General features: G+C 51.9%; 1 protein-coding gene across 2 annotated transcripts in view; it reads left to right on the top strand.

Moving 5' to 3' along the window:
- The first annotated feature begins 23705 nt into the window (after nt 1–23705).
- The window catches only part of PRRT4 (proline rich transmembrane protein 4), a 30469-nt gene continuing 26931 nt past the window's right edge, over nt 23706–27243 (top strand). The window contains exon 1 of one of the 2 annotated variants that reach the window (XM_075599266.1): nt 23706–23795. The gene's annotated coding sequence lies outside the window, so the exon portion shown is untranslated. The remainder of the gene's footprint in view (nt 23796–27243) is intronic. The other variant, XM_075599264.1, reaches the window with a different exon arrangement.

The raw sequence follows: 27243 nt of genomic DNA, 5'->3' as shown, positions 1-27243 counted from the left end.
TCACCCCCTCCTACTAACACTGTGTACATCAGGGACACGTACCTCTCACCCCCTCCTACTAACACTGTGTACATCAGGGACACGTACCTCTCACCCCCGCCTACTAACACTGTGTACATCAGGGGCACATACCTCTCACCTCCTCCTACTAGCACTGTGTACATCAGGGACACGTACCTCTCCCCCTCCTACTAACACTGTGTACATCAGGGACACCTCTCACCCCCTCCTACTAACCCTGTGTACATCAGGGACACGTACCTCTTCCCCCTCCTACTAACACTGTGTACATCAGGGACACGTACCTCTCACCCCCTCCTACTAACACTGTGTACATCAGGGACACGTACCTCTCACCCCCTCCTACTAACACTGTGTACATCAGGGACACGTACCTCTCACCCCCTCCTACTAACACTGTGTACATCAGGGACACGTACCTCTCACCCCCTCCTACTAACACTGTGTACATCAGGGACACGTACCTCTCACCCCCTCCTACTAACACTGTGTACATCAGGGACACGTACCTCTCACCCCCTTCTCCTAACACTGTGTACATCAGGGACACGTACATCTCACCCCCTCCTACTAACCATGTGTACATCAGGGATACGTACCTCTCACCCCCTTCTCCTAACACTGTGTACATCAGGGGCACGTACCTCTCACCCCCTCATATTAACCCTGTGTACATCATGGACACGTACCTCTCACCCCCTCCTATTAACACTGTGTACATCAGGGACACGTACATCTCACCCCCTCCTACTAACCATCTGTACATCAGGGACACGTACCTCTCACCCCCTCCTACTAACCCTGTGTAGATCAGGGACACGTACCTCTAACCCCCTCCTACTAACACTGTGTACATCAGGGACACGTACCTCTCACACCCTCCTACTAACACTGTGTACATCAGGGACACGTACCTCTCACCCCCTCCTACTAACACTGTGTACATCAGGGACACGTACCTCTCACCCCCTCCTACTAACACTGTGTACATCAGGGACACGTACCTCTCATCCCCTCCTACTAAGACTTTGTACATCAGGGGCATGTACCTCTCACCCCCTCCTACTAACACTGTGTACATCAGGGACACGTACCTCTCACTTCCTCCTACTAACCCTGTGTACATCAGGGACACGTACCTCTCACCCCCTCCTACTAACACTGTGTACATCAGGGACACGTACCTCTCACCCCCTCCTACTACCACTGTGTACATCAGGGACACGTACCTCTCACCCCCTCATACTAACACTGTGTACATCAGGGGCACGTACCTCTCACCCCCTCATACTAACCCTGTGTACATCAGGGACATGTACCTCTCACCCCTTCCTACTAACAGTGTGCACATCAGGGACACGTACCTCTCACCACCTCCTACTAACACTGTGTACATCAGGGACACGTACCTCTCACCCCCTCCTACTAACACTGTGTACATCAGGGACACGTACCTCGCACCCACTCCTACTAACACTGTGTACATCAGGTACAGGAACCTCTCACCCCCTCCTACTAACACTGTGTACATCAGGGACACGTACCTCTCACCCCCTCCTACTAACACTGTGTACATCAGGGACACGTACCTCTCACCCCCTCCTACTAACACTGTGTACATCAGGGACACGTACCTCTCACCCCCTTCTCCTAACACTGTGTACATCAGGGACACGTACATCTCACCCCCTCCTACTAACACTGTGTACATCAGGGACACGTACCTCTCACCCCCTCCTACTAACACTTTGTACATCAGGGACACGTACCTCTCACCCCCTCCTACTAACACTGTGTACATCAGGTACAGGAACCTCTCACCCCCTCCTACTAACACTGTGTACATCAGGGGCACGTACCTCTCATCCCCTCCTACTAACACTGTGTATATCAGGGATACGTACCTCTCACCCCCTTCTCCTAACACTGTGTACATCAGGGGCACGTACCTCTCACCCCCTCATATTAACACTGTGTACATCAGGGACACGTACATCTCACCCCCTCCTACTAACCATCTGTACATCAGGGACACGTACCTCTCACCCCCTCCTACTAACCCTGTGTAGATCAGGGACACGTACCTCTAACCCCCTCCTACTAACACTGTGTACATCAGGGACACGTACCTCTCACACCCTCCTACTAACACTGTGTATATCAGAGACACGTACCTCTCACCCCCTCCTACTAACACTGTGTACATCAGGGACACGTACCTCTCACCCCCTCCTACTAACACTGTGTACATCAGGTACAGGAACCTCTCACCCCCTACTACTAACACTGTGTACATCAGGGACACGTACCTCTCACCCCCTCCTACTAACACTGTGTACATCAGGGACACGTACCTCTCACCCCCTCCTACTAACACTGTGTACATCAGGGACACGTACCTCTCATCCCCTCCTACTAACAATTTGTACATCAGGGACACGTACCTCTCACCCCCTCCTACTAACACTGTGTACATCAGGGACACGTACCTCTCACCCCCTCCTACTACCACTGTGTACATCAGGGACACGTACCTCTCACCCCCTCATACTAACACTGTGTACATCAGGGGCACGTACCTCTCACCCCCTCATACTAACCCTGTGTACATCAGGGACATGTACCTCTCACCCCTTCCTACTAACAGTGTGCACATCAGGGACACGTACCTCTCACCCCCTCCTACTAACACTGTGTACATCAGGGACACGTACCTCTCACCCCCTCCTACTAACACTGTGTACATCAGGGACACGTACCTCGCACCCACTCCTACTAACACTGTGTACATCAGGTACAGGAACCTCTCACCCCCTCCTACTAACACTGTGTACATCAGGGACACGTACCTCTCACCCCCTCCTACTAACACTGTGTACATCAGGGACACGTACCTCTCACCCCCTCCTACTAACACTGTGTACATCAGGGACACGTACCTCTCACCCCCTCCTACTAACACTGTGTACATCAGGGACACGTACCTCTCACTTCCTCCTACTAACCCTGTGTACATCAGGGACACGTACCTCTCACCCCCTCCTACTAACACTTTGTACATCAGGGACACGTACCTCTCACCCCCTCCTACTAACACTGTGTACATCAGGTACAGGAACCTCTCACCCCCTCCTACTAACACTGTGTACATCAGGGGCACGTACCTCTCATCCCCTCCTACTAACACTGTGTACATTAGGGACACGTACCTCTCACCTCCTCCTACTAACACTGTGTACATCAGGGACACGTACCTCTCACCCCCTCCTACTAACCCTGTGTACATCAGGGACACGTACCTCTCAACCCCTCCTACTAACACTGTGTACATCAGGGACACGTACCTCTCACCCCCTCCTACTAACACTGTGTACATCAGGGACACGTACCTCTCACCCCCTCCTACTAACACTGTGTACATCAGGGACACGTACCTCTCACCCCCTCCTACTAACACTGTGTACATCAGGGACACGTACCTCTCACCCCCTCCTACTAACACTGTGTACATCAGGGACACGTACCTCTCACCCCCTCCTACTAACACTGTGTACATCAGGGAGACGTACCTCTCACCCCCTCCTACTAACACTGTGTACATCAGGGACACGTACCTCTCACCCCCTCCTACTTACACTGTGTACATCAGGGGCACGTACCTCTCACCTCCTCCTACTAACCCTGTGTACATCAGGGACACGTACCTCTCACCCCCTCCTACTAACACTGTGTACATCAGGGACACGTACCTCTCACCCCCTCCTACTACCACTGTGTACATCAGGGACACGTACCTCTCACCCCCTCATACTAACACTGTGTACATCAGGGGCACGTACCTCTCACCCCCTCCTACTAACCATGTGTACATCAGGGACACGTACCTCTCACCCCCTTCTCCTAACACTGTGTACATCAGGGACACGTACCTCTCACCCCCTCATACTAACCCTGTGTACATCAGGGACATGTACCTCTCACCCCTTCCTACTAACAGTGTGCACATCAGGGACACGTACCTCTCACCCCCTCCTACTAACACTGTGTACATCAGGGACACGTACCTCTCACCCCCTCCTACTAACACTGTGTACATCAGGGACACGTACCTCGCACCCACTCCTACTAACACTGTGTACATCAGGTACAGGAACCTCTCACCCCCTCCTACTAACACTGTGTACATCAGGGACACGTACCTCTCACCCCCTCCTACTAACACTGTGTACATCAGGGACACGTACCTCTCACCCCCTCCTACTAACACTGTGTACATCAGGGACACGTACCTCTCACCTCCTCCTACTAACACTGTGTACATCAGGGACACGTACCTCTCACTTCCTCCTACTAACCCTGTGTACATCAGGGACACGTACCTCTCACCCCCTCCTACTAACACTTTGTACATCAGGGACACGTACCTCTCACCCCCTCCTACTAACACTGTGTACATCAGGTACAGGAACCTCTCACCCCCTCCTACTAACACTGTGTACATCAGGGGCACGTACCTCTCATCCCCTCCTACTAACACTATGTACATTAGGGACACGTACCTCTCACCTCCTCCTACTAACACTGTGTACATCAGGGACACGTACCTCTCACCCCCTCCTACTAACCCTGTGTACATCAGGGACACGTACCTCTCAACCCCTCCTACTAACACTGTGTACATCAGGGACACGTACCTCTCACCCCCTCCTACTAACACTGTGTACATCAGGGACACGTACCTCTCACCCCCTCCTATTAACACTGTGTACATCAGGGACACGTACCTCTCACCCCCTCCTACTAACACTGTGTACATCAGGGACACGTACCTCTCACCCCCTCCTACTAACACTGTGTACATCAGGGACACGTACCTCTCACCCCCTCCTACTAACACTGTGTACATCAGGGAGACGTACCTCTCACCCCCTCCTACTAACACTGTGTACATCAGGGACACGTACCTCTCACCCCCTCCTACTTACACTGTGTACATCAGGGGCACGTACCTCTCACCTCCTCCTACTAACCCTGTGTACATCAGGGACACGTACCTCTCACCCCCTCCTACTAACACTGTGTACATCAGGGACCCGTACCTCTCACCCCCTCCTACTACCACTGTGTACATCAGGGACACGTACCTCTCACCCCCTCCTACTAACACTGTGTACATCAGGGGCACGTACCTCTCACACCCTCCTACTAACCATGTGTACATCAGGGACACGTACCTCTCACCCCCTTCTCCTAACACTGTGTACATCAGGGACACGTACATCTCACCCCCTCCAACTAACCATGTGTACATCAGGGACATGTACCTCTCACCCCCTTCTCCTAACACTGTGTACATCAGGGGCACGTACCTCTCACCCCCTCATATTAACCCTGTGTACATCAGGGACACGTACCTCTCACCCCATCCTACTAACACTGTGTACATCAGGTACAGGAACCTCTCACCCCCTCCTACTAACACTGTGTACATCAGGGACACGTACCTCTCACCCCCTCCTACTAACACTGTGTACATCAGGGACACGTACCTCTCACCCCCTCCTACTAACACTGTGTACATCAGGGACACGTACCTCTCACCCCCTCCTACTAACACTGTGTACATCAGGGACACGTACCTCTCACTTCCTCCTACTAACCCTGTGTACATCAGGGACACGTACCTCTCACCCCCTCCTATTATCACTGTGTACATCAGGGACACGTACCTCTCACCCCCTAATACTTACACTGTGTACATCAGGGACACGTACCTCTCACACCCTCCTACTAACACTGTGTACATCAAGGACACGTACCTCTCACCCCCTCCTACTAACACTGTGTACATCAGAGGCACGTACCTCTCACCCCCTCCTACTAACACTGTGTACATCAGGGACACGTACCTCTCACTCCCTCCTACTACCACTGTGTACATCAGGGACACGTACCTCTCACCCCCTCATACTAACACTGTGTACATCAGGGGCACGTACCTCTCACCCCCTCATACTAACCCTGTGTACATCAGGGACATGTACCTCTCACCCCTTCCTACTAACAGTGTGCACATCAGGGACACGTACCTCTCACCCCCTCCTACTAACCCTGTGTACATCAGGGACACGTACCTCTCACCCCCTCCTACTAACCCTGTGTACATCAGGGACACGTACCTCTCATCCCCTCCTACTAACACTGTGTACATCAGGGACACGTACCTCTCACCCCCTCCTACTAACACTGTGTACATCAGGGACACGTACCGCTCATCCCCTCCTACTAACACTGTGTACATCAGGGGCATGTACCTCTCACCCCCTCCTACTAACACTGTGTAAATCAGGGACACGTACCTCTCACCCCCTCCTACTAACACTGTGTACATCAGGGACACGTACATCTCACCCCCTCCTACTAACACTGTGTACATCAGGGAGACGTACCTCTCACCCCCTCCTACTAACACTGTGTACATCAGGGACACGTACCTCTCACCCCCTCCTACTTACACTGTGTACATCAGGGGCACGTACCTCTCACCTCCTCCTACTAACCCTGTGTACATCAGGGACACGTACCTCTCACCCCCTCCTACTAACACTGTGTACATCAGGGACACGTACCTCTCACCCCCTCCTACTACCACTGTGTACATCAGGGACACGTACCTCTCACCCCCTCATACTAACACTGTGTACATCAGGGGCACGTACCTCTCACCCCCTCCTACTAACCATGTGTACATCAGGGACACGTACCTCTCACCCCCTTCTCCTAACACTGTGTACATCAGGGACACGTACATCTCACCCCCTCCAACTAACCATGTGTACATCAGGGACATGTACCTCTCACCCCCTTCTCCTAACACTGTGTACATCAGGGGCACGTACCTCTCACCCCCTCATATTAACCCTGTGTACATCAGGGACACGTACCTCTCACCCCATCCTACTAACACTGTGTACATCAGGTACAGGAACCTCTCACCCCCTCCTACTAACACTGTGTACATCAGGGACACGTACCTCTCACCCCCTCCTACTAACACTGTGTACATCAGGGACACGTACCTCTCACCCCCTCCTACTAACACTGTGTACATCAGGGACACGTACCTCTCACCCCCTCCTACTAACACTGTGTACATCAGGGACACGTACCTATCACTTCCTCCTACTAACCCTGTGTACATCAGGGACACGTACCTCTCACCCCCTCTTACTATCACTGTGTACATCAGGGACACGTACCTCTCACCCCCTCATACTAACACTGTGTACATCAGGGACACGTACCTCTCACACCCTCCTACTAACACTGTGTACATCAAGGACACGTACCTCTCACCCCCTCCTACTAACACTGTGTACATCAGGGGCACGTACCTCTCACCCCCTCCTACTAACACTGTGTACATCAGGGACACGTACCTCTCACTCCCTCCTACTACCACTGTGTACATCAGGGACACGTACCTCTCACCCCCTCATACTAACACTGTGTACATCAGGGGCACGTACCTCTCACCCCCTCATACTAACCCTGTGTACATCAGGGACATGTACCTCTCACCCCTCCCTACTAACAGTGTGCACATCAGGGACACGTACCTCTCACCCCCTCCTACTAACCCTGTGTACATCAGGGACACGTACCTCTCACCCCCTCCTACTAACCCTGTGTACATCAGGGACACGTACCTCTCACCCCCTCCTACTAACACTGTGTACATCAGGGACACGTACCGCTCATCCCCTCCTACTAACACTGTGTACATCAGGGGCATGTACCTCTCACCCCCTCCTACTAACACTGTGTAAATCAGGGACACGTACCTCTCACCCCCTCCTACTAACACTGTGTACATCAGGGACACGTACATCTCACCCCCTCCTACTAACACTGTGTACATCAGGGACACGTACCTCGCACCCCCTCCTACTAACACTGTGTACATCAGGTACAGGAACCTCTCACCCCCTCCTACTAACACTGTGTACATCAGGGACACGTACCTCTCACCCCCTCCTACTAACACTGTGTACATCAGGGACACGTACCTCTCACCCCCTCCTACTAACACTGTGTACATCAGGGACACGTACCTCTCACTTCCTCCTACTAACCCTGTGTTCATCATGGACACGTACCTCTCACCCCCTCCTACTAACACTGTGTACATCAGGGACACGTACCTCTCACCCCCTCCTACTAACACTGTGTACATCAGGTACAGGAACCTCTCACCCCCTCCTACTAACACTGTGTACATCAGGGGCACGTACCTCTCATCCCCTCCTACTAACACTGTGTACATTAGGGACACGTACCTCTCACCCCCTCCTACTAACACTGTGTACGTCAGGGACACGTACCTCTCACCCCCTCCTACTAACACTGTGTACATCAGGTACAGGAACCTCTCACCCCCTCCTACTAACACTGTGTACATCAGGGACACGTACATCTCACCCCCTCCTACTAACACTGTGTACATCAGGGACACGTACCTCTCACCCCCTCCTACTAACACTGTGTACATCAGGGACACGTACCTCTCACCCCCTCCTACTAACACTGTGTACATCAGGGACACGTACCTCTCACTTCCTCCTACTAACCCTGTGTACATCAGGGACACGTACCTCTCACCCCCTCCTACTAACACTGTGTACATCAGGGACACGTACCTCTCACCCCCTCCTACTAACACTGTGTACATCAGGGACATGTACCTCTCACCCCCTCCTACTAACACTGTGTACATCAGGGACACGTACCTCTCACTTCCTCCTACTAACCCTGTGTACATCAGGGACACGTACATCTCACCCCCTCCTACTAACCATGTGTACATCAGGGACATGTACCTCTCACCCCCTTCTCCTAACACTGTGTACATCAGGGGCACGTACCTCTCACCCCCTCATATTAACCCTGTGTACATCAGGTACAGGAACCTCTCACCCCCTCCTACTAACATTGTGTACATCAGGGACACGTACCTCTCACCCCCTCCTACTAACACTGTGTACATCAGGGACACGTACCTCTCACCCCCTCCTACTAACACTGTGTACATCAGGGACACGTACCTCTCACCCCCTCCTACTAACACTGTGTACATCAGGGACACGTACCTCTCACTTCCTCCTACTAACCCTGTGTACATCAGGGACACGTACCTCTCACCCCCTCCTACTATCACTGTGTACATCAGGGACACGTACCTCTCACCCCCTCATACTAACACTGTGTACATCAGGGACACGTACCTCTCACACCCTCCTACTAACACTGTGTACATCAGGTACACGTACCTCTCACCCCCTCCTACTAACACTGTGTACATCAGGGGCACGTACCTCTCACCCCCTCCTACTAACACTGTGTACATCAGGGACACGTACCTCTCACTCCCTCCTACTACCACTGTGTACATCAGGGACACGTACCTCTCACCCCCTCATACTAACACTGTGTACATCAGGGGCACGTACCTCTCACCCCCTCATACTAACCCTGTGTACATCAGGGACATGTACCTCTCACCCCTTCCTACTAACAGTGTGCACATCAGGGACACGTACCTCTCACCCCCTCCTACTAACCCTGTGTACATCAGGGACACGTACCTCTCACCCCCTCCTACTAACCCTGTGTACATCATGGACACGTACCTCTCACCCCCTCCTACTAAGACTGTGTACATCAGGGACACGTACCGCTCATCCCCTCCTACTAACACTGTGTACATCAGGGGCATGTACCTCTCACCCCCTCCTACTAACACTGTGTAAATCAGGGACACGTACCTCTCACCCCCTCCTACTAACACTGTGTACATCAGGGACACGTACCTCTCACCCCCTCCTACTAACACTGTGTACATCAGGGACACGTACCTCGCACCCCCTCCTACTAACACTGTGTACATCAGGTACAGGAACCTCTCACCCCCTCCTACTAACACTGTGTACATCAGGGACACGTACCTCTCACCCCCTCCTACTAACACTGTGTACATCAGGGACACGTACCTCTCACCCCCTCCTACTAACACTGTGTACATCAGGGACACGTGCCTCTCACTTCCTCCTACTAACCCTGTGTTCATCATGGACACGTACCTCTCACCCCCTCCTACTAACACTGTGTACATCAGGGACACGTACCTCTCACCCCCTCCTACTAACACTGTGTACATCAGGTACAGGAACCTCTCACCCCCTCCTACTAACACTGTGTACATCAGGGGCACGTACCTCTCATCCCCTCCTACTAACACTGTGTACATTAGGGACACGTACCTCTCACCCCCTCCTACTAACACTGTGTACGTCAGGGACACGTACCTCTCACCCCCTCCTACTAACACTGTGTACATCAGGTACAGGAACCTCTCACCCCCTCCTACTAACACTGTGTACATCAGGGACACGTACATCTCACCCCCTCCTACTAACACTGTGTACATCAGGGACACGTACCTCTCACCCCCTCCTACTAACACTGTGTACATCAGGGACACGTACCTCTCACCCCCTCCTACTAACACTGTGTACATCAGGGACACGTACCTCTCACTTCCTCCTACTAACCCTGTGTACATCAGGGACACGTACCTCTCACCCCCTCCTACTAACACTGTGTACATCAGGGACACGTACCTCTCACCCCCTCCTACTAACACTGTGTACCTCAAGGACATGTACCTCTCACCCCCTCCTACTAACACTGTGTACATCAGGGACACGTACCTCTCACTTCCTCCTACTAACCCTGTGTACATCAGGGACACGTACCTCTCACCTTCTCCTACTAACACTGTGTACATCAGGGACACGTACCTCTCACCCCCTCCTACTAACACTGTGTACATCAGGTACAGGAACCTCTCACCCCCTCCTACTAACACTGTGTACATCAGGGACACGTACCTCTCATCCCCTCCTACTAACACTGTGTACATTAGGGACACGTACCTCTCACCCCCTCCTACTAACACTGTGTACATCAGGGACACGTACCTCTCACCCCCTCCTACTAACACTGTGTACATCAGGTACAGGAACCTCTCACCCCCTCCTACTAACACTGTGTACATCAGGGACACGTACCTCTCACCCCCTCCTACTAACACTGTGTACATCAGGGACACGTACCTCTCACCCCCTCCTACTAACACTGTGTACATCAGGGACACGTACCTCTCACTTCCTCCTACTAACCCTGTGTACATCAGGGACACGTACCTCTCACCCCCTCCTACTAACACTGTGTACATCAGGGACACGTACCTCTCACCCCCTCCTACTAACACTGTGTACATCAGGTAGAGGAACCTCTCACCCCCTCCTACTAACACTGTGTACATCAGGGGCACGTACCTCTCATCCCCTCCTACTAACACTGTGTACATCAGGGATACGTACCTCTCACTTCCTCCTACTAACCCTGTGTACATCAGGGACACGTACCTCTCACCCCCTCCTACTAACACTGTGTACATCAGGGACACGTACCTCTCACCCCCTCCTACTAACACTGTATACATCAGGGACACATACCTCTCACTTCCTCCTACTAACCCTGTGTACATCAGGGACACGTACCTCTCCCCCCCTCCTACTAACACTGTGTACATCAGGGACACGTACCTCTCACCCCCTCCTACTAACACTGTGTACATCAGGGACACCGCTTACCCCCTCCTACTAACCCTGTGTACATCAGGGACACGTACCTCTCATCCCCTCCTACTAACCCTGTGTACATCAGGGACACGTACCTCTCACCCCCTCCTACTAACACTGTGTACATCAGGGACACGTACCTCTCATGCCCTCCTACTAACCCTGTGTACATCAGGGACACGTACCTCTCACCCCCTCCTACTAACACTGTGTACATCAGGGGCATGTACCTCTCAAACCCTCCTACTAACACTGTGTACAGTACATCAGGGACACGTACCTCTCACCCCCTCCTACTAACATTGTGTACATCAGGGACACGTACCTCTCACCCCCTCCTACTAACACTGTGTATATCAGTGACACGTACCTCTCACCCCCTCCTACTAACACTGTGTACATCAGGGACACATACCTCTCACCCCCTCCTACTAACACTGTGTACATCAGGGACACGTACCTCTCACCCCCTCCTACTAACACTGTGTACATCAGGGACACGTACCTCTCACCCCCTCCTACTAACACTGTGTACATCAGGGACACGTACCTCTCACCCCCTCCTACTAATACATCAGGGACACGTACCTCTCACTTCCTCCTACTAACCCTGTGTACATCAGGGACACGTACCTCTCACCCCCTCCTACTAACACTGTGTACATTAGGGACACGTACCTCTCACCCCCTCCTACTAACACTGTGTACATCAGGGACACGTACCTCTCACCCCCTCATACTAACACTGTGTACATCAGGGACACATACCTCTCACTTCCTCCTAATACACAGATATCAGGAACACAAGCCTCTCACCCATCCTAACACACAGACATCAGAACACGTACCTCTCACCCCCTCCTAATACAGACATCAGGGACACGCACCTCTCTCCCGTCCTAATACACAGACATTAGTAGCACATACCTTTCCCCCACTGAATTATCTAACATTAAACAAATGATTAAATCAAAGTAAAGTAATTTCCTCATAATTATACATTTTGTGCCTCTGGGTGTGTAATTATTTTACACTCCCTCCCCCAAATTGCTAATGGTGTGTCTCACCCCTCTCAGCCAAATGACCTCATCCCTGCGCCTTTGATTGGGGGGGGGGGGGGTGTATCACTTCCCCCCCCTCCCCCCCCCCCTCCTCTGTTCTCTTTCCCCAGGGCCCTGTTATAACCTCGGAATAAAAAGCTCACTGAGGTGTGAACGCCCCATTGTTACAGCCGTGATCCCACGGAAGTTTGGGGGGAGGAGAGAGGGGACATGGCCAAATCAGAATGGGACAAGTATGCGAAGATTAGCAGCAGGAAGGGACCTGGGTATCTCTTTATCTCTGCGATTATACCGTGCGAGGGGAAGAAGCTTCTATTTATTATACACGGATATTTCCGGATGTTTTCCAGACATTCTGTGCAAGACGGGGAAATAATTCCCGTGGCAGGATGAGCACTTCCAATAACACTGGCAGCCTGGTCACAGAGGAAGAATCTGACCCGCAGAGCTTGCACTCTAATGGGTGGGTCTGGAGATGCACTGGGACAGTGTAAGTGGGTGTATTGATTACGGTGCATAGATTTGTGTAATGCAGATATGACACCGATAAAATATAAATGTCTGATCAAACCTTAACCCTGCGCTGCCAGGAACCCCGTGTGGTGACTAGAGATGAATGTAGCTAAACGTGGGGTAACCCCCATGCCTGCCCCACAGCGCAGCGCACTGACCCCTGGCAGTCTCCACGGACATGTGACTGTCACGCCATTGGCTGGTGAAGGAGGAGAGAGTGCGGGGGGAGTGAGCCGGAAGTGCGGGGGGCAGCCATGACACGTGAGCACAGCATGGAGCCGAGAGAGTATGCATGTGTAGCCCCCGTTCCCTACGCCCAAGGGAACTTCGCGGGTAACTACGCGCGCTGCTGCACCTGTCCGCTCATAGGAGGCCTAACCCTCCGCCTCTGGGAGCCTGGGGTGAGCTCTTTCTCCTTGCAGTGCAGCGCCTCCACCTATGAGGGATCCGAGCGTGGGCAGGATCACCCCTCACAGGAACCAACACACAGTAATAAGTAATACACCACACAAAGTATATAACTAAGCTTTACTGTACACACAAACTAACATACAATAACTGTACCCACGGTATAAACAGTGACCCAACACGTGGTAGTTCCCCCAAAGTACTGAGGGTTCTGTGGCACCAATTACCCCTGGTGTCCTGTCCCAGCAATCCCACCCAAATGTGAGGTTGCGCTACCCCCTGTGGATGTAGGTGCACATTGGGTACCTACCTGCTTGGGTACTCCAGTACCCAGGTGCTGCTTGGCGCGGTGTGTTGGAGCGGGTCCCACGCAGCGGGGCCTCCTACACAAATCCCCTCTCTCCTAAGGGGTCCGGATTCTCCTTGCCGTGTGAGCTCCAGCCGGAGGGTCTACCACAATGTCTCTGGGTCCTGTGACCTGGTCCCAGGCCGCAGGGTGCCACGTGGCCGTCCGGTCACCGTTACAGGAATAACAATAAGGGGGAGACTCACAGCTGAAGGGCGGACGCTCACAGAGGTATTCAAGGGAGACTAGTTATGGTGAAATTAAATAAGGCTTTTATTGCGCCTGTTTCCTTAACATCAGGAAACCATCCAAACAAGGGGTAAACAAAAGAGACACTGAAAGTACGATGGGAGAGGTAAAAGGAGATCTAGGATAGAGCTTTGTTACGAATACCAAGAGTATGGAGAATGTGGAGGAGAAGAGGGTGGTCCACGGTGTCAAATGCTGCAGAGAGGTCAAGTAGTATGAGCAGAGTGTAATGACCTCTGTCTTTGGCAGCATGGAGGTCATTAGATATTTTAGTGAGGGCTGTTTCAGTGGAGTGAGCAGTGCGGAAGCCAGATTGTAGATGCCTAGGAGAGAATAGGTGTTGAGAAAATGGAGCAAACGAGAGACGTTGTCTATGTGTAAGCACTGTGATGTGATGTGATTTGGGAGTCAGCCCTGTAAAGTGTTAATTGGATTATGTGACTGTATGTACTAATTTCTAAGACACCAGACTTGTAATGGGATTTGCATGTGAGTTACATTTGTATGGAGGGGACTGTGTGATATAATCAGCTGAGGTTCCTGCAGATAAATGTGTATTGAGACAATGGCTGGGAGTCTGGAGGTGTTACAGACATTTGGTGAGTGAGAAAGAGTGGACTGCTCTGATTGGCCAGCAGCCCCCTCCCATGTAAGGAATAGCAACAGAGGGATATATAAGGAATGCTGCTGGTCAGAGGCAGCTTTCTAAAGAGTGCGACAATACACTCAACAAGAGAACTTGGAGTAATGAGGCTCAAGCCTCGGTATCCAATATCACCACTGACAGATTTAATCTGTCAGTCAGAACAGAACAGGAAGAAGAGGCAGATTCCCTCAGAGAGCCTAACAGAGGGAGAGACAGTCTGGGAAGGAGTGTGGAGATACCCTCAGAGGACTATCTGAGGGACTGAGAGACATTCTGAGAAGGAATTTGGATCTTGACAGTGACCAGCTGGAGATACATGTCAGGGGCTCTGCTGTGTGTGATCAGCCCTCTGATATCCTGGATGAGAAGCTGACAGGACAAGCCTTCTTGAAGCAGCCCCTGCACCTAGTGAGGCTAGAGACTACTCCCCAGGCCCCTGCACCTAGCGAGCCTAGAGACTACTCCCCAGGCCCCTGCACCTAGCGAGGCTAGAGACTACTCCCCAGGCCCCTGCACCTAGCGAGGCTAGAGTCTCCTCCCCAGGCCCCTGCACCTAGCGTGGCTAGAGACTACTCCCCAGGCCCCTGCACCCAGCGAGGCTAGAGACTACTCCCCAGGCCCCTGCACCTAGCGAGGCTAGAGTCCGCTGCTCCTCCTGGCCCCTGCACCCAGCGAGGCTAGAGACTCCTCCCCAGGCCCCTGCACCCAGCGAGGCTAGAGACTCCTCCCCAGGCCCCTGCACCTAGCGAGGCTAGAGTCTCCTCCCCAGGCCCCAGGCACCTAGCAAGGCTAGAGTCTCCTCCCCAGGCCCCTGCACCTAGCGAGGCTAGAGACTACTCCCCAGGCCCCTGCACCTAGCGAGGCTAGAGACTACTCCCCAGGCCCCTGCACCCAGCGAGGCTAGAGACTACTCCCCAGGCCCCTGCACCCAGCGAGGCTAGAGTCTCCTCCCCAGGCCCCTGCACCTAGCGAGGCTAGAGTCTCATCCCCAGGCCTCTGCACCCAGCGAGGCTAGAGACTACTCCCCAGGCCCCTGCACCCAGCGAGGCTAGAGACTACTCCCCAGGCCCCTGCACCCAGTGAGGCTAGAGTCTCCTCCCCAGGCCCCTGCACCTAGCGAGGCTAGAGTCTCCTCCCCAGGCCTCTGCACCCAGCGAGGCTAGAGACTACTCCCCAGGCCCCCAGTTGGTTTTGTATCTTGTTTTGTGCATCTTTGTTGTGTCTGCTGGCTGCCAGAATAAACCCCATTTTATTCAACAACCTTGTCCTGTCTGGTGCTGGTGATCCCGGTGATTTCGGTGTAAAAGTACTGGTCTCCTGTGACAGGCTTTTTCTTATCTGGGGCCTTCCCTACAACACTGCTCTACTATGGCTCAGGGCCTAACTGGGGCCTAGGGGCAAGATCTAGGCCCAGGCCAGGAAGCACTGCTCCCTGGACACAACTTTCTTCTTTGCCTCCTCCGACCGGACTGACTCGCGGGCTTCCTGCGCGTGGAGGATATCCTGTTGCTTGCATTCCATTGGCTGGTACAGTCCCATGTGCTGCTGTCCCTCCCTCTAGGGATTATGGGACTTGTAGTTCCGCAGCTGCGTCTGTGGAGCCGTCCTAAGATGGCCACAGCACTCCTCACACTGCGCATGCGCACCCCTCCGCAATGCGCATGCATGATTACCAAAATGGCCGCCCCCACCTCCCGATCGCGCAGAGCTCCGGCTAACTAACTGACAGCTCCCCCGCACCGGAAGCAGGGTAGGGGGACTCGGCTACTGTACATATGTATGTAGGTATTTATTTATATAGCGCAATTCATGAACATAGCGCGTCACAGCAGTAATACACGTTACAATCATATAAATAACAAATAATACAAATAACATATAATGGGAATAAGCGCTTCAGACATAAAAGTAACATTTAGGAAGAGGAGTCCCTGCCCCGAGAAGCTTACAATCTAATTGTTAGGTAGGAGGAACATACAGAGACAGTAGGAGGGCGTTCAGGTAAGTGCGTCTGCAGGGGGCCAAGCTTTATGTATACAGTGTAAATTATCAGCCACAGAGCTACGCATATGCTTCTTTAAGCAGGTGTGTTTTAAGGTGGGTCTTTAAGGTGGATAGAGAGGGTGCTAGTCGGGTACTGAGGGGAAGGGCATTCCAGAGGTAGTGAGAAAGGTTTAAGGCGGGAGAGGGCTTTAGATACAAAGGGGGTAGAGAGAAGACATCCTTAAGCTGAACGCAAGAGTCGGGATAGTGATTTAGGAAAAAGTAGAGTGATTCTGGCAGCAGCGTTTAGGATAGATTGTAGGGGAGACAGGTGAAAGGTAGCAAGGCCGGACAGCAGGAGGTTACAGAAGTCGAGACGGGAGAGAATGAGGGCCTGTGTCAGAGTTTTAGCAGTAGACCTATCAGAGGAAAGTTCTCCAGACGTCACACAATGCAAATCCACATAGGACTGCGTGTTAGACGTACACACGTATTCTGTTTGATGAGGACATCAACATTTTAGCAGGAGGAATATGTAAACCCTGTGCCTGCCTAGCAACAACAGAACACCCCCCCCCCCCCTAGCAGGCTCAGTCTGAGGATCGGGCACAAGCTCCACTCCAGGGTTTGATTCAGACTTGCGGCAAGCTTTCCTCATCAGCTCCTTCACTTTCAGCCTCTGCTGACCAGCAGCTCACCGATTGGCTGATTCACCCTTTAGATGCTCAGTCTTTGCCTCTGCGGTTTGGATGATACTTTGTTTCTTGTGACGTTCTGCTGGTCGCATGAACGCTGCTATTTCTTATCCTGCCTTTCTTTGTCCTCTCTGTTCTGCCTTGCAGTCTCATCTGAACCTGGGCCACGGATTCAGCCACTATTCTACCATCTCCTGTCCTCGGCTACGTGACCTCTATTATCCTCCTCTCTCCCACCCCTGACCACGGCGAGTTTACCTACTACCCGACTTCTCCCAACCTGACCTGGCTACACAACTACGAACCTGCACACCGGACGTGGCCGCTCGCCTCCGGATCGGTATTTACCAATCCCCACCACGCCCTCCCAGTCCCGTCTTCTATGGCAAGCACCCGTTACCGTAGGCTCAGCACCGCAAACATGGACCCCGCTGAGGTGGGTCAAGTTTTGACCGTGCACGACAAACTGCGGACTCGAATGCAACAGTACGCAGATCTGAATAACAAACGTACGCATCAGGTGCAACCTACCATAGATCAGATACAGCGTGCAGCGTTCAATCCTACTTCCACGCCAGCGCCTGTCCCGGCACAGACATCTACTCACGCCGCCGCTATGGCGGGGACCCCCTCATCTGTCGGGGGTTTCTCAACCAATGTTTTATTCCATTTGAACTTGCCCCTTCTCGTTTTGTGTCTCCGCGTTCCAACGTCGCATACATCATGTCCCTGTTAACTGATGACGCCTCGGCGTGGGCGTCTCCTAACTGGGAGTCAGGTTACAGCTTCCTCGTCCCTCCTGCATATTTCGGGAATTGGGAAAAGCTTGTTGTGCAGTATGATATGATGATTAATTTAAAACCAATTTTTAATGATATTAAAGTAAAAAATATATATATGTGAAAAAAATCTTTGTATTGTATTGATTTCAGACCATTGGTTATTATATGTTCCTACAAACCTTATGCGTTTAGTGTCTTGGGTTTGATCTCTGTTATTACTCAATAGAAAATTTCTATCTGTAAATTTTGCTCTCCAATATGCTTTTGAAATGGACCTTTGGCTGTAGCCTCTTTCTTTAAACCTCTCTCTCATCTTAGCTGCCTCAATCTCAAAAGCTGCCAGGGTCCAGCAATTTCTGAGAACTCCCAGAAATTGACCAATAGGTATACCTTCCTTTAGTCTTCTCGGATGATGACTTTCATAGCGCAGAAGACTATTGGTGGCAGTTGTCTTGCGATGTATAGTCGTTTCTACTCTGTCATCATTGCCTCTCGAGATTTGTGTGCCAATATGGCCAGTGGAGTGGCTAACAATCAAGGTATTGAACTACTTAATGTAAGGCCGCGTCCATGGATAGTGCTTGTGGGCGGAGGCGCGCTTCCGCTCAGCACTGAGCCCCTACAGCCGCAATTAGAGCGGCTTTAGTAGGGGCTCGCCTACGCTTCCGCAAGCGCGCGGAAGCGCAGGTCTTAGGAAAATGTAAAATGTTCCCGCTTGCCGGAGCGCAGGGCCGGTCTCGTGAGCGGTTCGCCCAATGAGGGCGAACCAGCTCCGTGACGTCACTGGCCCGCCCGCCGACACACCCCAGGACGGCGCGCTGTCTAAGGCCAGGGAAAGCACCCGCTCACTCAGCCTCAGCGCGCCTCCGCCCGCCAGCAATAACCCTGGCCGAGGCCTAACTTTGCAGGTATTAAGGGAACATTTACGCGTGACTTATTATTAAAGGATTTGTATTATCAGTCTACACGCTACCTGCTTATTATAGACAGGCTTTTTAAACATGATTAATGCTGTACCCTGTAGGTATCCATGAATAACCTTGACTTATTCTGGACTTTAATATTATTTGTGAAATTATCACTAATAATCAGGATATTCCTCAGGACTCCGTTTTTGGTATCAGTGTATATAGCGTTTCTTTCTGTTTTATATGTGTGGTCACCATAGTGATATATTTGCTTTGATACACATTTATGCATTATTTATTAAAGATTTTTTTCACATATATAAGTATTTTTTACTTTAATATCATTAAAAATTGGTTTTAAATTAATCATCATATCATACTGCACAACGAGTGCTTTTAAAAGGGTGTGCTTTTCCCAATTCCCCAATTATACTTTATTCCCTTTTGCACCTGTGTCACCATTATATTTCTGTTCATTAAGCTGAAGCGAGAGTCCCACCCCCATCTTCTCCCTATCCCCCCCCATTTCTCTCCTGCATATTTCCCAAGGCAGTCGAACGGTGGCCCGCTCCGCAGTTGAATTTCGGACCCTCGCCTCAGAAACTGGATGGAACGACGAAGCACTGGTAGCAGTATTTTGGCAAGGCCTTACGGAGAACTTCAAGGATGAATGCAGGATTAGAGGATCTCATCACCCTTTGTATCCGCATAGACCTGCGCCTACAAGAGAGAACAGCCGAGAGGATTAACCGCAAAGCAGGTGCACAATGTCTTCATACTTCTTCAGCAGCTCCCATTAACGAGTATCCCCTAGATCCAGAGGAGACAATGCAGCTCGGGGGTAATAGCCTATCGACCAGCGAGAAGCAGCGTAGGTGCACCTCCGGTCTCTGTATGTACTGCGGTGTCACCGGACATCAGGCCCTCCTTTGTCCCAATAAGTCAGGAAACACCAAAATCCCAGTGAGAGAAGGGACAATCACGCTGGGAACATTACATACTTCTCCCTCTAGTCTACCTAATAGGTTGCTGCCATCTGAAATCCTTCCCGGTCAATACACGGGCCTTTCTGGACTCCGGGTCAGGCGGCAACTTCATCGACCAGAGTTTCGTGGAGAAACATGGAATTACGTAGGTACGGAGAAATTTTCCGATAGGTTTGGAGGCGATCGATAGCAGACCATTACAGCCAGTGTTCATTTCCTTAGAGACAAATCTACTACAGTTGGAGACAGGTACGGACAATATGGAGAAGATTCAACTGGACTTAATCCACTGCCCCAATATTGCCGTAATTCTGGGCTTACCGTGATTTCAACTTCATAACCCATTCGTGGATTGGGCGGAGTCTCGACTCGTACATTGGAGTTCACAATGTCTAAAGAAATGTTCCGTTCCTTCCTAAACGCTGGCTGGTTTTTCAGTCCTGTCCAAGGTGAAATCCGTTTTACCCACCATCTACTCCACCTTTCTGGATGTATTCGACAAAGTTCAGTCCGAGGAGTTACCACCACATCGGTAGTTCAACTATCCCATTGATCTTTTGCCTGGCTCTGTTTCTCCCAGAGGAGTTTCATATCCACAGTCACCTCCCAGAGGAGGTTCATATCCACGGTCACCTCCCAGAGGAGGTTCTCATATCCACGGTCACCTCCCAGAGGAGGTTCATATCCACGGTCACCTCCCAGAGGAGGTTCATATCCACGGTCACCTCCCAGAGGAGGTTCTCATATCCACGGTCACCTCCCAGAGGAGGTTCTCATATCCACGGTCACCTCCCAGAGGAGGTTCATATCCATGGTCACCTCCCAGAGGAGGTTCTCATATCCACTGTCACCTCCCAGAGGAGGTTCTCATATCCACGGTCACCTCCCAGAGGAGGTTCATATCCATGGTTACCTCCCAGAGGAGGTTCTCATATCCACGGTCACCTCCCAGAGGAGGTTCTCATATCCACGGTCACCTCCCAGAGGAGGTTCATATCCACGGTCACCTCCGAGGAGGTTCTCATATCCACGGTCACCTCCCAGAGGAGGTTCATATCCATGGTCACCTCCCAGAGGAGGTTCTCATATCCACGGTCACCTCCCAGAGGAGGTTCTCATATCCACGGTCACCTCCAAGAGGAGGTTCATATCCACGGTCACCTCCCAGAGGATGTTCTCATATCCACGGTCACCTCCAGAGGAGGTTCATATCCACGGTCACCTCCCAGAGGAGGTTCATATCCACGGTCACCTCCGAGGAGGTTCATATCCACGGTCACCTCCCAGAGGAGGTTCTCATATCCACGGTCACCTCCCAGAGGAGGTTCATATCCACGGTCACCTCCGAGGAGGTTCATATCCACGGTCACCTCCGAGGAGGTTCATATCCACGGTCACCTCCCAGAGGAGGTTCTCATATCCACGGTCACCTCCCAGAGGAGGTTCTCATATCCACGGTCACCTCCAGAGAACCGCTCCATGAAGGAGTACATTCAGGGAAACCTTCATAGGGGATTCATTCGTAAGTCTTCTTCTCCTGCGAGCGCAGGGTTTTTCTTCGTTAATGTAACGGTCATGCTCGCCACAAACCGGGACCGGACCGCGGGGCTGAGGTGGGAATGTGAATACACTGACCTTAGACCATGAAGCCGGTTCTGGATTGCGCAGTTCGTAGTCATTCGTAGCCGGTTCAGGGTTGGAGAAGGAAGGGTAATCCATGGACAAACCGGGGTCCGAGTTGGAGACGTCAGAGTAGTCGATATCCAGACTGGGGTTCGGCAACTGGTAGGCTGGTGTGAAGCGCGTCAGTGTGGCAGCTGAAGCGCGGGAACGGCCTCTGCGCGAGGAGCGGGAGCGGCCCATGATTAAGGTCTCTGCAAGGGGTGAATGCAGCTGGTCTCAGGAACAAGGCAAGACTAGCACTGTGGATCCAGCGCTTCAGTACAGAAACTAGGAAGCAGACCTCTGCCTAGGGTGAGTGGAGCAGGTCTCAGGAACAAGGCAAGACTAGCACTGTGGATCCAGCGCTTCAGTACAGGAACCAGGCAGCACACCTCTGCCTGGGGTGAATGCAGCAAGTCTCAGGAACAAGGCAAGGCTAAGGCAGGAGTGTTTGTGGCAAACACAGTTACATCCAAGAGAATCTTGGTTTATACTCAGCAATAAGGGAAAGGGAGAGCCCAGTATAAGAAGGGCAGATAGCCAATCCCAAAACAGGGGTGTGTGGGAATTCCTCCAATGCCAGAGCAGAGAGGCTGAGCTGCAGTGATTGCACGCACAGGTGATAGTGCTGGCAGATCCAAGGGGAGGGCTGGCTGAGAGCTCACCAACGCTGCAGGAGTGAGCTCCAGCCAAACCCAGGAACGGATTCCTTACAGTTAAAAAGAAAGATGGAGCACTGCGTCCGTGCATCGACTACCGAGGACTCAACAAAACCCAGTGAAAAACGCTCTCCTTTACCCCCCATTTCTGAACTGATTGACAGGTTGCAAAGAGCTTCTATTTTTGCCAAATTGAATTTTTGAGGGTCTTCTAATTTGGTGAGAATTGATTATGGTGATAAGTGGAAGACGGCTTTCAATACGCGGGGCGGGCGCTACGAGTATCTGGTTTTGCCATTCGGACTCTGTCACGCCCCGGCAGCATTCCAGAACTTTGTGAACAAGATACTTAGGGATCTCCTCAACAAATATGTCATTAGGTGGGGGGGAGTGGGGAGAAGAGACAGTGACAGTGGGGGACTGGGGAGAAGAGACAGTGACTGGGAGGGGGACTGGGGAGAAGAGACAGTGACAGTGGGGAGTGGGGAGAAGAGAGTGACGGGGGGACTGGGGAGAATAGACAGTGACAGTGGGGGACTGGGGAGAAGAGGCAGTGACAAGGGGGAGTGGGGAGAAGAGACAGTGACTGGGAGGGGGACTGGGGAGAAGAGACAGTGACAGTGGGGGACTGGGGAGAAGAGACAGTGACAGGGGGGAGTGGGGAGAAGAGAGTGACGGGGGGACTGGGGAGAATAGACAGTGACAGTGGGGGACTGGGGAGAAGAGGCAGTGACAAGGGGGAGTGGGGAGAAGAGACAGTGACAGGAGGGACTGGGGAGAAGAGAGTGACGGGGGGACTAGGGAGAAGAGACAGTGACGGACTGGGGAGAAGAGACAGTGACAGGAGGGGACTGGGGAGAAGAGACAGTGATGGGAGGACTGGGGAGAAGAGACAGTGACGGGGGGGACTGGGGAGAATAGACAGTGACAGGAGGGGACTGGGGAGAAGAGACAGCGAGAGGGGGACTGGGGAGAAGAGACAGTGACGGGGGGACTGGGGAGAAGAGTGACAGGGAGGGACTGGGGAGAAGAGACAGTGACGGGGAGAGGAGGAGGGGGGACGGGCGGAGGGTTTGGATGGGGGAGGGAGGGGGCTTTGTAATGGGAATCACTGCACTGGAGCAGTGAGACGGATACAGGACGCGCGGCTGCATCAGCATGAGAGTGACAGGTAAGCGATTCCTTCATATCCCTGATACCGTGTGTGCAATCATTGTGTGCTCTGCGTGTTACACGTACACACACTGTACTGCTGCGTGTTACACGTACACACACTGTACTGCTGCGTGTTACACGTACACACACTGTACTGCTGCGTGTTACACGTACACACACTGTACTGCTGCATGTTACACGTACTTATACTGTACTGCTGCGTGTTACACGTACACACACTGTACTGCTGCGTGTTACACGTACACACACTGTACTGCTGCGTGTTACACGTACACACACTGTACTGCTGCGTGTTACACGTACACACACTGTACTGCTGCGTGTTACACGTACACACACTGTACTGCTGCGTGTTACACGTACACACACTGTACTGCTGCGTGTTACACGTACACACACTACTGCTGCGTGTTACACGTACACACACTACTGCTGCGTGTTACACGTACACACACTGTACTGCTGCGTGTTACACGTACACACACTACTGCTGCGTGTTACATGTACACACACTACTGCTGCGTGTTACACAAACTCACACTGTACTGCTGCGTGATACACGTACACACACTACTGCTGCGTGTTACATGTACACACACTGTACTGCTGCGTGTTACACGTACACACACTACTGCTGCGTGTTACACGTACACACACTACTGCTGCGTGTTACACGTACACACACTACTGCTGCGTGTTACACAAACTCACACTGTACTGCTGCGTGATACACGTACACACACTACTGCTGCGTGTTACATGTACACACACTGTACTGCTGCGTGTTACACGTACACACACTACTGCTGCGTGTTACACGTACACACACTACTGCTGCGTGTTATACGTACACACACTACTGCTGCGTGTTACACGAACTCACACTGTACTGCTGCGTGTTACACGTACACACTGTACTGCTGCGTGTTACACGTACACACTGTACTGCTGCGTGTTACACGTACACACACTGTACTGCTGCGTGTTACACGTACTCACACTGTACTGCTGCGTGTTACACGTACACACTGTACTGCTGCGTGTTACACGTACACACACTGTACTGCTGTGTGTTACACGTACTCACACTGTACTGCTGCGTGTTACACGTACACACACTGTACTGCTGCGTGTTACACGTACACACACTGTACTGCTGCATGATACACGTACACACTGTACTGCTGCGTGTTACACGTACACACACTGTACTGCTGCGTGTTACACGTACTCACACTGTACTGCTGCGTGTTACACGTACACACGCTGTACTGCTGCGTGTTACACGTACACACACTGTCTGATGCGTGTTACACGTACACACACTGTACTGCTGCGTGTTACACGTACACACACTGTACTGATGCGTGTTACACGTACACACACTGTACTGCTGCGTGTTACACGTACTCATACTGTACTGCTGCGTGTTACACGTACACACACTGTACTGCTGCGTGTTACACGTCCTCATACTGTACTGCTGCGTGTTACACGTACACACACTGTACTGCTGCGTGTTACACGTACTCACACTGTACTGCTGCGTGTTACACGTACACACACTGTACTGCTGCGTGTTACACGTACTCACACTGTACTGCTGCGTGTTACATCGTACACACACTGTACTGCTGCGTGTTACACGTACACACACTGTACTGCTGCGTGTTACACGTACACACACTGTACTGCTGCGTGTTACACGTACTCACACTGTACTGCTGCGTGTTACACGTACACACACTGTACTGCTGCGTGTTACACGTACACACACTGTACTGCTGCGTGTTACACGTACACACACTGTACTGCTGCGTGTTACACATACACACACTGTACTGCTGCGTGTTACACGTACACACACTGTTCTGCTGCGTGTTACACGTACTCACACTGTACTGCTGCGTGTTACACGTACACACACTGTACTGCTGGCTGCGTGTTACACGTACACACTGTACTGCTGCGTGTTACACGTACACACTGTACTGCTGCGTGTTACACGTACACACACTGTACTGCTGCGTGTTACACGTACACACACTGTACTGCTGCTGCGTGTTACACGTACACACACTGTACTGCTGCGTGTTACACGTACACACACTGTACTGCTGCGTGTTACACGTACACACACTGTTCTGCTGCGTGTTACACGAACACACACAGTACTGCTGCGTGTTACACGTACACACTGTACTGCTGCGTGTTACACGTACACACACTGTACTGCTGCGTGTTACACGTACACACTGTACTGCTGCGTGTTACACGTACACACACTGTACTGCTGCGTGTTACACGTACACACTGTACTGCTGCGTGTTACACGTACACACACTGTACTGCTGCGTGTTACACGTACACACACTGTACTGCTGCGTGTTACACGTACACACACTGTACTGCTGCTTGTTACACGTACACACACTGTACTGCTGCGGTGTTACACGTACACACTGTACTGCTTCGTGTTACACGTACACACACTGTACTGCTGCGTGTTACACGTACTCACACTGTACTGCTGCGTGTCACACGAACTCACACTGTACTGCTGCGTGTCCACGTACACACACAGTACTGCTGCGTGTTACACGTACACACACTGTACTGCTGCGTGTTACACGTACACACACTGTACTGCTGCGTGTTACACGTACTCACACTGTACTGCTGCGTGTTACACGTACACACACTGTACTGCTGCTTGTTACACGTACACACACTGTACTGCTGCGTGTTACACGTACACACACTGTACTGCTGCTTGTTACACGTACACACACTGTACTGCTGCGTGTCACACGTACACACACTGTACTGCTGCGTGTTACACGTACACACCTGTACTGCTGCGTGTTACACGTACACACACAGTACTGCTGCGTGTTACACGTACCACACTGTACTGCTGCGTGTTACACGTACACACACTGTACTGCTGCGTGTTACACGTACACACACTGTACTGCTGCGTGTTACACTGTACTCACATTGTACTGCTGCGTGTTACACGTACACACACTGTACTGCTGCGTGTTACACGTACACACACTGTACTGCTGCGTGTTACACGTACACACACTGTACTGCTGCGTGTTACACGTACACACACTGTACTGCTGCGTGTTACACGTACTCACACTGTACTGCTGCTTGTTACACGTACACACACTGTACTGCTGCTTGTTACACGTACACACACTGTACTGCTGCGTGTTACACGTACACACACTGTACTGCTGCTTGTTACACGTACACACACTGTACTGCTGCGTGTCACACGTACACACACTGTACTGCTGCGTGTTACACGTCTACACACACAGTACTGCTGCGTGTTACACGTACACACTGTACTGCAGCGTGTTACACGTACACACACAGTACTGCTGCGTGTTACACGTACACACTGTACTGCTGCGTGTTACACGTAC

The sequence above is a fragment of the Ascaphus truei genome, chromosome 5 (genome assembly GCF_040206685.1).
Source record: "Ascaphus truei isolate aAscTru1 chromosome 5, aAscTru1.hap1, whole genome shotgun sequence".
NCBI lineage: Eukaryota > Metazoa > Chordata > Amphibia > Anura > Ascaphidae > Ascaphus > Ascaphus truei.
The sequence above is the reverse complement of the archived record's forward strand: the minus strand, read 5'-3'. Positions and strand labels throughout refer to the sequence as shown.